Genomic DNA, 16,868 nt, shown 5'->3' on the forward strand with positions numbered 1-16,868 from the left:
CATGGCAGTCGACCTCTTTGATCCATTCCTTATAGCTTGTGTTTGACTATGCCTCTCAGGTTCCATCACCGCACGTAAAGGACGTAAAAGATCTAATAGAGAAGGTCCAGAGGAGGGGGTGACAAAGATGGCACTTGATATACGAGAGCTGAGTTACAGAGAGAGTGAGAGAGACGGAGCTTAGGTGGCTATAAATTTCCTAACAATGGAAGGGAGAAGAATGAGAGGAAACCTTCTTACAGCTTCCAAGTTTCTTAATCGGGTGGACAGTGTCGACCGACGGTGAGCAGCGCTTGGGAAGGTCCTCCCACGGAGAAGAGTAGCGAGAGATCAAGGCGGAGAGGAACCTGGTCCAGGGGAAAAGGAGGTGTACTCCAGTAGCATGAGAGTGGTGGATGAATGGGATAGGTTAAGTGGCCAGACATTGTATAGATGTTCAAAGAGCTGTTGGATGTTGAAGATGGTTCAGGAGAAGCGAGGGCGCCACGACTGAGGCACCACCTCCTGCACCACCTCCTCCTAGCACTGTACACATAGGTAAGTTCCACGTTCACGTTGTGTGTGTGTGGGGCTGGGCTGCCTCTGTCACTGCTTACACTGCCAGGGTGGGTGGAGGAGGAGGAGGAGGAGGAGGAGGATCACCCTCGGCGAGGTTGTGTCACCGTTGATGGACGAAAAAAGGCATACACTGTCGTCCACGAACCTCTCTCTCTCTCTCTCTCTCTCTCTCTCTCTCTCTCTCTCTCTCTCTCTCTCTCTCTCTCTCTCTCTCTCTAAAGGAGTCCATTATTCCCTGCTTCTGAATATAGCCCCCCCCCACTCCCCAAGAGGAACTGTATATATATATATATATATATATATATATATATATATATATATATATATATATATATATATATATATATATATAATGTTGAAGGAAAAGTAGTTCCAACAATGTTATATGGTTGCGAGGCGTGGGCTATAGATAGGGTTGTGCAGGGGAGGGTAGATGTGTTGGAAATGAGGTTTGAGGACAAGATGTGGTGTGAGGTGGTTTGATTGAGTGAGTAATGAAAGGGTAAGAGAGACGTGTGTGTGTGTGTGTGTGTGTGTGTGTGTGTGTGTAAGGGTCAAGTGAAAGGCCAAACCATTACTTTTGTGCTCAAGTTGTTTAGTCTAAACACGACAATTCATCCCGGAAGTCATGTGGATGTACAGCAGTATTGTTTAGAATTGTTGATAATATCTTTTCGTGGGAGAGGAGAAATAAGAGGTAAGAGTTACTCATTTTGTTCCAAGTATCTGTTGATGTCGAAGTGATCATTGTGCCTGGGTACACACACCCTCATGATGGCGGTCGTGGTTGCTAGGGGCACGCCGATGTGTGAGTTCCATGTTGTAACCTTGTGCGGTGACTATGGTCATGAGGTTGGGGGAACGTAGGGGGTCATGAGGAAGTGGATATATTCACGAGGTAGGCACTCGGGGGCCATGAGGTGGTGGGTATGGTCGTGAGGCAAGGAGGGAGTAGGGTGGGCTAAGGGGAAGTGAGTATATATGATCATGAGGTAAGAAGTGTGGCGTCATGAGGCCATGTTGGTCTGTGGTCATGAAGGAGGCAGGTAGGAAGTGTGATGGTGAGGGGTGTGACGTGTGAGGAGGGTCCGGGGTCCGTACATAGTCATGGGTCTGGTGCAAGGCCATACACACACTCACACAGACGCACACACACACACACACACACACACACACACACACACACACACACACACTTAACGACTGACCCTCCTCTCAAACACTACTTGTTGCATTGTTAGTGCTCAGTGAGGCACTTGAAGCACCACAACGACCGTCCGATTGTAGACGCTCGGTCGACCAGGACCTGATTGTCTTGTCAGCAGCGTCTGCATGGACCGTTAATGGGTTTAAATAATGTCGGATGTTGTGCGGTGGTGGAGAGTCCTGCTGGGTGGTGGGCGGTTGTCGGTGGGAATGTGGGCGGTGACGTCACGAGGAATCAGCTGAGGTGGTGGTTGTGGCGTGTGAGGGAGGGAGGGAGTGAGTGAGTGAGTGAGAGTCGGGTGGTATCATGGTTGGCTGCTACCTTGCCGCCTCGCTCTGTAGCCCACCTCAGTCGGGCCTGCCCCGTGACAGTGAGAGGTTGTGTGCGCGTCAGCCACGCAGTCGGACTGCTTGCACATCTTCATTGCAAGTATTTACCACAGTGATATCGGTGTGTGATTTTTGATCGAGATGGTTCAGTAGGAAACAGAAATATTATAAACTGCCATACATATACTGGAAGTGAACCCCGATTAAGGCAAATCTGACCATCGAACAGAACAGAAAGGATAATCGTATGGAGTTGCCAAGCTGTGGACGATTAAGGGATTGCGGGTGGAGGGTATAGACGAATGGACAGTGGACTGTAGCCACCTCTCAAAGGGACTTGATTACTCTCTCACCCAGCTGGCCTCACCCATCCCACATCAGTGAAAGTTCGAACAAGGAAATGTGATGTGAGTCCAGCTTATGTTGAGAGACTGTTTACGACAGTAGGAAACTCTCTTTGAGAGATTACAGTGTTAAGTGATTTACACAAAGGATCTGTCCAACGGTTACGGTGGAGTCGCATGTAAATATACTGAGGATCGTCTTATTTGAGATCGTTTTCAAAGTGCAGTTCGGTGTGTGCGTGTGGATAAACCTACGTCTTCGGTGAATGAACCCGCGAGCAGTTGCAGCCACACCAGCGCCTCTTTTGTAAGTCTTTTAATCAATACCCCTTAATGGTTGTTCTTATGTTGTCAAGGGTGCTCTTAAGTTCTTTAGGGAGAGGGTTAGATCCTATGTTATTAATGACACACGACTCTTTTTATTTCTAAAGTGAAGCCACTAACAGATTGCTGCTTAGACTTCACGTTCTAAGAATTGGTTTGAAGTCATTATGAAATTCTGGAAAGAAACTTCCGTCATTGGTTGAAATATGTAAGAGTAGGTCGGAGAGAACAAGATATAAAAAAAAAAACTAAGCGTTTGAACATCTAAATCACCCAACGACTCCCCATCCCCTGCTTTACAATTATCTGACAAGCATTAGAGAGAAAGTAAACATGAAGAAAACTTTTTTAAATCCTGTTACTACTTCCTCCCCAAAGTTTATTTTGACCAAAGTTATAAGCAAAATATTTTTGCTCCCGTACCGCAGCGCTGGTAACAGTGTGTTTTCAAATTAACTTCAGCTTTATGGATTTGACCTCCAGGCTCTTGTGGTTGACTCGAGGCAATGTTTGAATACACTGGGCTTGGACGTGGAGGCCCTACGTTCCTCCACCAGGGATGGATATGTCGGTGGTAAGGTGAGCTGTTGCCTTTCTTATATAAGCACCAATTCATATTTAAAGAACTGCGAGGGGGTAGTACCACCGAGCGTTTATATTAGCTGTTACATGCCCAGCGTTTGTGTGTTCGTCTCTCTCTCTCTCTCTCTCTCTCTCTCTCTCTCTCTCTCTCTCTCTCTCTATATATATATATATATATATATATATATATATATATATATATATATATATATATATATATTATACTATTCGCCATTTCCCGTGATAGCGAGGTAGCGTTAAGAACAGAGGACTGGGCCTATATATATATATATATATATATATATATATCCTTCACATATCCGCACTTAAATTTAATGAGGCACGGCTAGCGAGGAGCTATTACCTCAGAGAGAGAGAGAGAGAGAGAGAGAGAGAGAGAGAGAGAGAGAGAGAGAGAGAGAGAGAGAGATGGTGAAGCTTGAAGGTTTGGTTCAACTTTTATATAACCAAGCAGTGTGAGTGACTCGTCCCTTACTAATTGCACTTCCTTTAGGACGATCGTAAGCTGTTGGGATACGAACACACACACACACACACACACACACAATTGAAGGCCGAAATTAAGCTATGCTGTTCATGGTTGGTTCCCGCACCAAAAGAATCACAAAGAGCTGATAGAGAAGGTCCAGAGGAGGGCAACAAAGATGCCACCCGAAGAGAGCAGAGTTTCAAGGAGAGGCTTGAAGCGGTACATTAGCCTACCGTGGAAGAGAGAAGAGTAAGGGGTGACTTGATCATAACTTTAATTTTAAAACCATATTCATAACGTAAGCGTGGGAACAGCTCCTTGAAAAACCTTAGGACAGGAGAACCCGACGATCTTAAACAGGAAATGTTACAAAAAAGATATAAAGAAATATTTTCATCGTATAAGAGAGGTGGAGGAACGGGGGAAATATGACTGAGGACATGGTTAAAGCAGACCATCTTAAAAGTAATGTGAGATGCATGAGAGTGTTCCAGAGATAAGACCTTGTAAGTGTAAAATTCCCTCCCCTTCTAGCAGGGAACAAGCATCAGATATAGAGTATATATATATATATATATATATATATATATATATATATATATATATATATATATATCCCTGGGTATAGGGGAGAAAGAATACTTCCCACGTATTCCCTGCGTGTCGTAGAAGGCGACTAAAAGGGCAGGGAGCGGGGGGCTGGAAATCCTCTCCTCTCTTTTTTTTTATTTTCCAAAAGAGGGAACAGAGAAGGGGGTCAAGTGAGGATATTCCCTCAAAAGCCCAGCCCTCTGTTCTTAACGCTAGCTTGCTAATGCGAGAAAAGGCGAATAGTATGAAAGATATATATAGTGTCCAGCATGGAGTTACCACATTAGTAAAATGTCACATTTGAAGGCTACGATGCATTAGTCACTGGACAGAGTGTAAGTCTTATGGCTAAACCTACTCTGGTTAAGTTCCTCCCTTCCCTGCTACTGCAGGTTGTACTGAGGCAGCCGTGGAGCTGCAGGTGGCCGTATAGAAAGGATGGCCAGGGGTTATGTACGTAGAGTTTAAATGTAAAGAGTAACTTTTACTGGACTGTAACTGCTGGAGGTTAGAGGGCGAACGAACGAAAAAAAAGAAATATATATTACCTTTCCCGGAGGGAGTGGTACAGCGTCATGTATAGGACCTGTCTGTAAAAGGAGTTCACCTTACTCTTCGCTCGCAAACAGCGCAGTTCGGAATCTGTACGAGCGCCGTGTGAAGGTGGGCCGTAATGTTATGGTCACACAGATCCCAACATGTCATGTTAACATTGTAGAATGAGTGAGGAAAGATTGACCAAGAGGATGTATGTGTCGGAGGTGGAGGTAACGAGGAGAAGTGGGAGACCAAATTGGAGGTGGAAGGATGGAGTGAAAAAGATTTTGAGTGATCGGGGCCTGAACATGCAGGAGGGTGAAAGGCGTGCAAGGAACAGAGTGAATTGGAACGATGTAGTATACCGGGGTCGACGTGCTGTCAATGGATTGAACTAGGGCATGTGAAGCGTCTGGGGTTAACCATGAAAGTTTTGTGGGGCCTGGATGTGGAAAGGGAGCTGTGGTTTCGGTGCATTATACATGACAGCTAGAGACTGAGTATGAACGATTGTGGCCATTGTTGTCATCTCCTAGCACTACCTCGCGCACATGCGGGGAAGGGGGTTGTCATTTCAGATGTGGTGGGGTAGCGACGGGAATGAATAAAGGCAGCAAGTATGAATTATGTTCATGTGTATATATGTATATGTCTGTATGTATATATATGTATACGTTGAAATGTATAGGTATGTATATGTGCGTGTGTGGACATGTATGTATATACGTGTATGTGGGTGGGTTGGGCCATTCTTTCGTCTGTTTCCTTGAGCTACCTCGCCAACGTAGGAGACAGCAACAAAATATGATATATATATATATATATATATATATATATATATATATATATATATATATATATATATATATATGGGAACGGGGGGCTGGAAATCCTCCCCTCCAGTTTTTACTTTTCCCTAAGAAGGAACAGAGAAGGGGACCAAATGAGGATTTTCCCTCTTAGGCTCAGTCCTCTGTTCTTAATGCTACCTCGCTAACGCGGGAAATGGCGAGTGTGTGTGTGGCGAGGGGAGGTTTTATGGTTATCTCACCCCCTTCTCCAGTACAATCTCAGATCAACCCAACCAACGTAAGTAAGTATTGGAAACCTTTTTAGGTACAGGAGAAATGTGTGGCATGATTGTTACGAAACTCGAGGGGGATAAACCAGCCAGTGTCCAACCTGACTTTAAGAATTCGCAGTGGCCAAGATTGGCCATACGTCAGCCCTACTACTACCCCGACCTCGGCCATTTTCCCTTGGCCGATTTTAACGAACCCAGAGTGAACCACCGACGTGGGGTCAGGGGTGGGGGGTTCAGTCCGCGAACTGGTCAGTGAAAAAAAAAAATGACTAAACGTTTAAATTTTGAGATAGTGAGACCCTTTTTTTTTCCTTGTTTTTTTCTTTAGTCGGTATACAGTCGTTGTTTTAAAATTGTTTTGACATCCATTGGCATTACTTTATTGAACTTGACTAACGATATATATGACCAGGTTTAGTCACCTGGTGTAGCAGCGTGGAAGCTATTACTGTCTATATCAGCTGTGTTGAGCCTGTGCCCCAAGTTTGGTCCATGTTAGGTGTCTACAGTTTAGAACTAGTCCTATACACGTCCGCCTAGTCTTGAGGAGGTGGCCCAAGTTTGGTACATGTTTGGTGTCTAGGGTTTAGAACTGGTTTTGTACACTATATCCGGTGTTTGGACTTAGTTTTGTACGTGTTTCGCAACCGTATTGCCACGCTGGTCAAATAACATCCTTTTTTACACCCCTGTCCCCCTCACGCACGCACACACACACACACACACACTAGGTGTAAGGGGGTGGCATATATTGCAGGTTGAGCCAGTGCCTCCATGTATGAGTAATGGTTAATAAGTGATATATAATAGTGAGGATATACAGAGCTGGGCTCAGGACCCCTTGGATCCATGACGTAGTTATGAGGGCTGGACTTTATTTAGAGTTTAAGACTGACAGACTTCGTACACTCCTGGTGTAATTTTAAGGACGTGGTGACATGTAATTGCTTAAATTGTGTGGATGTAAACCTTATATATATATATATATATATATATATATATATATATATATATATATATATATATATAGGGGATAGGGGAGAAAGAATACTTCCAACGTATTCCCTGCGTGTCGTAGAAGGCGACTAAAAGGGAAGGGAGCGGGGGGCTGGAAATCCTCCCCTCTCGTTTTTTTTTTTTTTTTTTTTTTTTTTTTCCAAAAGAAGGAACAGAGAAGGGGGCCAGGTGAGGATATTCCCTCAAAGGCCCAGTCCTCTGTTCTTAGCGCTACCTCGCTAATGCGGGAAATGGCGAATAGTATAAAAAAAAAAAATATATATATATATATATATATATTGGAAAGGATCATAATTTTGCGCGTGATCAAGATATTCCTATGAGTCCACGGGGAAAATGAGACACGATAAGTTCCCAAGTGCACCTTTGTGTAATAATCACATCATTCCTAGCTTCATCTCTTCGATGTATATCAACTGACTCGTATTTCTCTCTTGTGTCTCCCCTGATGTGATTATTACACGAAAGTGCACTTGGGAACTTATCGTGTTTCATTTTCCCCGTGGACTCATAGGAATATATATATATATATATATATATTTATATTAAAGATATAAATGTCTTGTGCACACGACATTTGGAGCATTATCAGTACTTTGTTTTGGCCTTATAGAGAGGACTGTGTCTCCGTCATACAAATTGCTTTGTTTGGACATTTAATATTCAGTATACTGGGTTTGGTACCATCTCTTGATAACTCGGGACCGTGTTCCATCAGCCTAACCCCATCCCCCCCATTCTCACACAGAGTTTAATCCCAGTCTTTGTCTTCCAATAACCTTGTTTTCGCGGGCATAAGAACTTTTGGCATTATCAGAACATGGAGAGGCATTAGAACCTATTCCGAAATTCGTGTTGTAAGACACCAAGAGTCCAAGAAAGTTCCCATGCCTGGGGGTCATTACGGAAGTAAGTCGATTACTGAATTAATGAGGCAGAAAAAAAAGAAAAGAAATAGGAACCAAGACACTCACTGTCTGGTCTTGTGATGAGGTGGCGTTGGCGTTTGAGGCTGGCTGGGTGGGTGGGTGGCAGGCGACGCGCGTTGGCTGTGTGCTCTCTGGTTTATGGCAAAGTATCGCGATAGGAAATGGTGTTATTGCCCCATTGCTGCTCAGTCAGCAACAGTTTACGTGTGTGTGTGTGTGGCGGTTCTTCTTTAGAAATTGATGAGGTGAGTTAACACGCGTGTCAATGATGAGGAACTTGGAATACCGTAAATGGTTGGGTTTCCTGCGCAGGAGCGGTATAAACACGTCTGCGCATGCCTGCCTTCTCGCTGTAAAGTCTACATTAATCTTAAGCTTGTGTGAAAGCGGCACAGGTGTAGGTGTGTCTGGACCTACGTCTAAACTACTACGGAAAAAATGACAGGGCGTCGAACCAGTTTATTCCCGAGTTTTGTGCTTTTAAAAAAAAAAGGAAACAAAAAAGAAGATATGGTGAAGCAGGTTATAAAACATGGGTGCGTAAGAGCCGCCCTCATGGGTGTAACTATTACATTAATCTGGAGCACAATGGAACGACCTTAGAGTAGTCAACGTGACGTTAGACTTGATCCTTAAGGGTTAAGTTGACCTAATGACTTCTTACCTAAGGGCCGTACAGTCTATATTAAGGGCCTTATGTTATTGTCCAAGGGTTAATAACCGTTGTGCCACATCTAGTGTTATAACATGTTGTGAACAGTGGAATTCCACACACCATTTTTTTTTTTTTACAGCTAGGATAATTGCAGAAAAATAGAGAGTAATGTAAAAGCTTTTCAAAATAGTGTGGGAGTTCGCTTTGATCCTCTTAAGCAGGATTTGAGACCTCACTGCGCATCACCGCCCCCGGGGGCAGATGAAATCATAACACGAGAAGAGGATTCGAGGAAGCCGTTCTCCATTGTGGAGGTCACGCGAACTTAAACTGACAAAAATGTCAAAAGACCATATCACGTGACAGGGAGTGTGGGCGGGCCCAGCAGGGAGGAACTGCTGTTGGCAACAGTGGCTAAGAAGGTTTGCAGATGTCGCTAGACGGGAACCAGAGCATAATATCCAACAGCTGAGATTATTGAGTTCATACCTTCTTCTTTTTTTTTTTTCCCCCTTTTGGAAACCAGAGGTGTCCAAAGTGTACGTTAGGAAAGAATAAAATATGGAAAAGAAAGTTGATGGTGTCCGGGAGGGAGCAGAGTGGTGTGGGAGCTAGGCTTTTGTTGACCACTTTATAATTGTGATCTTAAATCAAAATTGGCCTTTTGGTGTATATAGAGAGAGCCAGTGTAATATATCTTACAGTTTAAGACCACAGAAGGAATAAAATGGTTTCCCCACACCTTGGTAGATAACTCCTGTACAGTTTTCTTGTTTATAATTCCTCTCATGGGTTTGTTGTCTGAGTGGAAGAGTTGTAAGTGAGGGACGTAACGAGGACTTGCATTGTTAAAGGTCAGAGGTCAGTCTTCTACCAGCTGTGTACCAGGCTAAGGGTCTGTGACCCATGAATATCGCATGCCTGGCCACCCATTCCCGCCACCTGTGAGTGCAGGCGAACCTTGCCAAATACTAGAAGGTGAAATTTCCAGTGAACGTTACGTGTAAAAGTTTTGGGTCGTTTTTAAAACTCGGCTGTTTTTGGCATTATATATATATATATATATATATATATATATATATATATATATATATTGGAAAGGGTCACAATTTTGCGCGTGATCAAGATATTCCCATGAATCTACGGGTAAAAATAAAACACGGTAAGTTTCCAAGTGCACTTTCGTGTAATAATCACATCATCAGGGGAGACACAAGAGAGAAATGTAAGTCAGTTGATATACATCGAAGAGACGAAGCTAGGACGCCATTTGGTAAACATGGACAATCACATGTTTACCAAATGGCGTCCTAGCTTCGTCTCCTCGATATATATATAAACTGACATATATTTCTCTGTTGTGTCTCGCCTGATGATGTGATTATTACACGAAAGTGCACTTGGGAACTTTTCGTGTTTCATTTTCCCCGTGGGAGGGGAGGGGAATGCTATTTCATGTGTGGCGGGGTGGCGACGAGAATGGATGAAGGCAGCATGTATGAATATGTACATGTGTATATATGTATATGTCTTTATATTATATGTATGTATACGATGAAATGTATATGTATGCATATGTGGGTGTATGGACGTTTATGTATATACATTTATGTGGGTGGATCGGGCCATCCCTCGGCTGTTTCCTTGCGCTACCTCGCTGACGCGGGAAGACGGCGATTAAGCATAATAAATGACATGTCTATATGTAAAGTGCTGGTAAAATTTTAGAATAGTGATTGCAATGCTATGGGAATAATGATGTAGATGATATTTGAATTAGAAAAGATATTTACATTAGATTGCAAATGACACTTGGTTGAGAGAATAAACATTGCGTAGGTTAAGCACGGATCCGTAATATGTACAGCTGGTAATACTCTAATACGAGAGCAGGTAAATACCTAATAAACGAGGCAGTATTCCAATTAGAATATTGGTAATACTTTCTTAGCTACGACTTAAGTCTTCTCTCTCTCTCTCTCTCTCTCTCTCTCTCTCTCTCTCTCTCTCTCTCTCTCTCTCACACACACACACACACTTGTAGATTTCAGTGCACACGGCACCTAGGAAGGCCATATTCACATAAGACTCAGGTGTTTTAATGTGTAGAAGAGATTGGTGATAATATTAACATTCAGGTGATATTTGGAGTAATACAGTAGGTAATATTCATCTTTAAATGCTGAGTAATATTCATCTTTGAATGCTGAGAATATTCGCAACACCAGAGCATATAATATTCTGAATAGTATGTAGGTAATATTCACATGACTCTGGAGTTGATATTTGAGGTGGATAGTATTCATGCGTTGACAGTATTCGGTTTCATACTGGAACTATTTGTTCATAAATGCTATTTAGAATACATCGCAAATAATGTATAAAGTGTTTGCTGGGTGTAGGTCGTGGTGTGAGTGCTGGCAGGGTTGGTGTAGCTATATGTGGATATGGGAGGCCCGAAATCTGAGAAGAGACCTTGTCACATATAAGTCATTACGTGACAGCAGTTAACTCTCCAAGTGGCTAGCTACTCCACACACCAGGATTTCATATCTTTATTTTTTTCTTTCTTTTCTTCTCTCTTTTTTTTTTTTTTAACTTGGAATACCAAGTTGTTATGTAAATTCCCCCCCGGTGCTAGGAGAGCCCCTAACTCTGTAATTTAGAAAGGGAACTTGTGTCGTTACTGAGCAGAAATGCTGTTATTGTCAATTTACTCGAGCGGACCACACCTCCCCCCTCCCCAACACCACCACCTCCCTCAACCCCACCAAACCTCCCTCAACCCCACCAAACCCCCCCTCAACCCCCTCAGAAAGGCTGTGCTCCCACCGCTCCACTGGGCAGCAGCTGTTGATGGTACACTGACAACATCCAGGGGGGGGATTTACCGGAGATGGATCCCTTATATGAAGGGTTGGATCCCATTACGGCCAAACAGGTGGACAAAACATAATACACCTTCACTTATGCATTAAGGTCTCGCTAGGATATCGAACCGGTTACTCTCCCGTATGAAAGTTATGTATATAGAATTGGTTATCTGTTGGCCAGGTATTTATTCACACCACAAATGTATTCCGAGAGAATATATTTTGCCAGACTTATTGGCCATCCACAAGGAGAGCTGGTGTATACATATATCAGACAGCATGTATTGGCTAATAGCATATATTCGCTCTGGCTCAACACCTCGCTCACACCTCAACCTGTCTCACCAAACAGAGGCTGAACCACCTTATGTCTTATTGATGGCACGAGGATATATATATATATATATATATATATATATATATATATATATATATATATATTTTTTTTTTTTTTTTTTTTTTTTTTCAAACTATTCGCCATTTCCCGCGTTAGCGAGGTAGCGTTAAGAACAGAGGACTGGGCCTTTTTCAGAATATCCTCACCTGGCCCCCTCTGTTCCCTCTTTTGGAAAATTAAAAAAAAAAAAACGAGAGGGGAGGATTTCCAGCCCCCCGCTCCCTCCCCTTTTAGTCGCCTTCTACGACACGCAGGGAATACGTGGGACGTATTCTTAATCCCCTATCCCCAGGGATAATATATATATATATATATATATATATATATATATATATATATATATATATATGTGTGTGTGTGTGTGTGTGCGTGGAGTTTCGCAGTGGGGAGAAGAAAAATTTACGAACTGTACACTGTCACGCTCCGACTGCCTGGGCTACGTGGAATGCACTCCAAATAATCAGTGGAAGTGTCATAAAAGCATCATAAACTGTCCAAACTGTGCTGTCCTCGCTGTGTGTGGACCTGGATTGGGAATTCTCTTAATTGTAAATTCCCCACATGCGCAGCCCGTCACCAATTGCTAAATCCATTTCTGCATGTTGGAAGTGATCGAATGTACAGGTTTTAAATCCCGATCGTTTTCCCCCTGAAAGACCTACTTGGTTTATAGTGAGGTCGCGCGTCGTGTTAACCACCTCTCAAGACTGCAGTTCCGGGTGTCATGTTGTGTTCATATCAGCGAGCCACAACAGTATTACAAGACACTGGTTGTGGGAGGGTGTAGGACACACCAGAGTAGAGAGGAAAAGGCCTCACTTTTTTTAGTGTGTGATGCTTTTAACGAGTGGTATAGGATGTGTTGGCGAGGTCACTGGTCACGTAGCCTATGGAGTGAAATGGCACACATTTAGGCTGTGATATGAGAGAGAGAGAGAGAGAGAGAGAAGACCTGCTATGGTCTGTTTTCCATTCGACTGCTCAACATTATTTTCGCTGAGGCGATATTTGAGTGAGTGTGTGTGTGTTCTCATGTATGACCCAAGTCTTGTGTGTAGGATGCTTGTAGTTCAAAGGCTATTTTTCGCTGACTTGTACCACATTGAGCTATTGTAAGGCTGAAAGCGTATTACCCTTGTACATATTTCTTACAGATGGTGTCATCTGGAGAAGTTAAAAATCCCTCAGGTTGTATTAATTAGGCACAAGTAACCCCCTATACACACACACACACACACACACACGAACACAAAAAGGCTTGTTAACATCCTGTTAGCATATGTGAGCTGTTGTGTGAGCGAGAGATGTGGCGGACGTGGGAGTAGCATTAGAAAGCAGAGGTGCTCTATGCGTCCCTCAGTTACCATTAATTATATTTGAAACCCCAAAAAAGAAATAGATTCCTTCTGCAGGTTCCCTTTGTACAAGCCAGCTGGCCTTGTGCTACACACACACACACACACACACACACACACACACACACACATCTTTGCCTGGTTCTTTTCTTCCTCATCCTTGGCAAAATATAGAAAACAGCTTGGGAAGCCCACCAGGGACAGTGTATATGCCAGGCCAGCTTACCAGCGGATACACTGGAGTTTGGGGTTAACATAAAAACATAAAGGAAATTGCGCCAGGTCTCTCTGACCCATGCAAGGTTAACCCGTCCCCCCCCCACACACCCCACACACACACACACACACACACACACACACACACACACACACTCGTGTTGCCATTCAACGCAAACTTGAAATTTTTGTATTGTTTTTGTGCTCAACTCTCTCCCTTAGTTTATGTATTTACTCTCCTGCTTGTCTGCTTGCTCAACTCATTCACTCTTTTCAAACTAGTGTCTCCAGTATCATCATGGAATCAATGTCCATGTTTGAAAGTATTGTTGTCATCAAACTAATTTTTTTTTACATTTGTATTAATACATCTTATTGAACCAACCTCGCACCCTCGTGTTCATTTTCTTCACTCCCTCCTAAACTGTTCGCCATTCTTGGACCTGGGAATTTATTCACCTAAGTCTGTCCTTACACGGAAGATGGCCGGCATAATTTCTGTCATCCTCTGTTGTTATAATGCTTTCGAGAGAATTTATTATATCCATGCTATCATGCGGTGTCCCAGACGTACGCCATATCATCACAAGTGTAGGTGTCGCTTGTGGCCAGAGAAAGTGCTGCAGTGTGTAGCAGTCTGTGCTTGTAGCGTCCTTATGAAATATATCCTAGTCTTCCGTTCGCTTGATTTCAGACATTTTATCCATTGTTACGTCGATATCTGAACTATTTTTCTCTCTCTCAAAATGATAACTTTATTGCAATGGGCTCTTTCTTCTCCACTCTGTAATATAGTGGACTTTTTCTTTCCTCCACTCTGTATTGCAATGGACTCTGGGGGTTTTATCTCGTAGTTTAAAAGCACATTCTGTCCATACTTGTCGTGTTAAGGTTTCACTTGAATATGTTAGAATCTTCACTTGAAATTATTATTACCTTTTTTCTGTATTTTTCTTTTTCTTTTTTGATCGTTTGCATCATTACTGATACTGCTAGTGACACACGTGTATAAATCCGTCTTTGATACGTATATTAAAAATGGAAGAGGACCTATGACCGATCCCTGAGGAACACCACGCCACCGCTCCCCATTGTTATGTATGCTAACCTCGTGTTTCCTGTTGGTCAGCCATGCTCGAACCCGGGTCACGGCTTTCCCCACCATGGCCATACACCACTCTCTGTCTACCACTATTTTCTCTCTCTCTCTCTCTCTCATGAGCAACATTATCGTATGCCTGACTGAAGTTAAATAATGGTCGTTCTTTCGATCATTATCTCTTACTTTAAAAAAAACATAATTGAAAAAAAAAGGAAAATAATTGTTGGACAAATTCAGAATGTTAATTGTTTTAGTTGTGGTTGTGTAGGTGTGGGTTCGAATCTTACACGTTTGTATTCCATTTCGAAACGTTTGCCTCGTTACTCACAGTATGCTAATTAGACAATAGTAATTAAAGGCTTAAGACGTATTACCTCACTTGTATTGTTCGATTCGTCGTATTCCATATCATTCTTCTGCCTCAAGTTGACTTTGAAGATTTGTTAGGTATGTTTACAAATTGATGTCTGATTTCCACCTTGCGCCCAGTAAGTCCCTGGGATCTATTTCGTGTTGTCCCTGGGATGAACTTGGCTTTTGTTCATATAATTGTGAGAGAGGCCAAGTAAACATATCCCATTACATAAACTCTTCATGTTTTCTTTTTAGCTTCCCTTGTACATTATATTTTTCGACCTTAATAGACATGACGTGTAGCTCGTATTTACTGAATGATATTACAGAAAACGGATGTATTACAGAAAACGGATGTATGACAGAAAACGGATGTATTACAGAAAACGGATGTATTGAAATTATTACCCGATTCCTTGGGTCATTATCAGTTGATATGACTAGATTCCTTGGGCGTGGTTCTGTTTTCTCCCTCAACTTCGTTGTGTTTCATCATTCTTCATCAGGCGAGGTCAGACTTGTAGTAGACTGGGTTGGTAGACAGATCCTGAGTCCAACATTATGATGTATGTGATGAGACGTATTGCTTCATAGTGTTTAAGGAAAGGTTTGTTATTGCGTGGTAAATAATCCAGTCCTTCTAAACCACAAAATGGTAAGTGTTATGATTGTAAACCTCAGCTCCATCTGTGAGAAAAGCTTGAGTAAGCTGGATAAAGTTTTGACCGTGCAGATGGCGCCAAGAAACTGGCCGTACACCTTCGACAGGTTTATATATATATATATATATATATATATATATATATATATATATATATATATATATATATATATACACGAATGTCTCAAACATGTCGCCATATTGATGGGTTCGTTCCTTGGCTGTATTTGTGATAAGAAATAGTGTATCTTGACGTTGTGTTCACATCCTGGTTCTGCTGGGCTGTTGCTCCGTGTTAGTTGTGAAACTACATCTAGTAGCGGCCAACCCACACACCCCCCACCCCCACCCCAGCCTGAGGAGGAAGGTACACACACACACACACACACACACTGGTCACTAAAGCCATCCCATGTGCAGTACACACCTCCAATGGCGGTAACAGATGGTTCAGGCCCATTAATTGGTCATTAAGTTCGCCCTCGTCTCACACGGCCTGACCCCAGGTGTCTGGACCAGCCAGAGCAGAGGCAGGGTTCGATGCCTCGGGTCGTCATCCACTTAGTCGCGAACTAGTAGTGAAGATGGAGCAGGACGTTGCTAGGCCAGTACCGAACTGAACCGTGGACCTTGCTTAGAAACACTGGCTTTCCGAACGCTGTCCTGGCTCATTTATTTATGTATTTCCGAAGGTGTGTGTGTGTGTGTGTGTGGGACAAAGATGTGAGAGTACTATATATATATATATATTTGTAGGGCGTAGGAAGAGGTAGGGACAATCTCCCTCAGTCCCTTAAAGGTCTCCCTAAAGGGGAAGCTATTCACCCTTAAGACGAGTCACTCATATATATTGCCTGAGTTTCCCTCTCTCGTGTGTGTGTGTGTGTGTGTGTGTGTAGTGTGTGGGCTGGCCACTGAGGGGGGAAAGAGAGAGTGTGTGTGTGTAGCGTCTTAGGGAAAAAAAAAATCTCAGATTCCCACCTTCCGACCCACCCTCCGACCCACCTTCCGACCCACCCTGTGTGCTTCACACCGAAGAATACCCTGGAACCATTCCATTTCCAAACTTGTCGCCTCACGCGCCGCCCACCCTAGTCTGAAAACGAAAAAGATATATATAAATTACAAATATTTTTCCCCGATTGCATGACATTTTTGAATTGGATCATTGTAAGCCATGGACGGATAGACTGTAACAGGCAGTCTGTCAGGTTTAACGAGGCCTGGATGTGTAGTATGAACTTTGAACAGTCCCTCCTCCTG

The 16,868-nt window shown here is 43.0% G+C and overlaps 1 protein-coding gene across 1 annotated transcript in view; it reads left to right on the forward strand.

Moving 5' to 3' along the window:
- The first annotated feature begins 2,057 nt into the window (after positions 1-2,057).
- The window catches only part of LOC139747140 (uncharacterized), a 353,413-nt gene continuing 338,602 nt past the window's right edge, over positions 2,058-16,868 (forward strand). Inside the window, exon 1 of the mRNA XM_071659064.1 lies at positions 2,058-2,745. The gene's annotated coding sequence lies outside the window, so the exon portion shown is untranslated. The remainder of the gene's footprint in view (positions 2,746-16,868) is intronic.

This window comes from Panulirus ornatus, chromosome 67 (assembly GCF_036320965.1).
Source record: "Panulirus ornatus isolate Po-2019 chromosome 67, ASM3632096v1, whole genome shotgun sequence".
Taxonomy (NCBI): domain Eukaryota; kingdom Metazoa; phylum Arthropoda; class Malacostraca; order Decapoda; family Palinuridae; genus Panulirus; species Panulirus ornatus.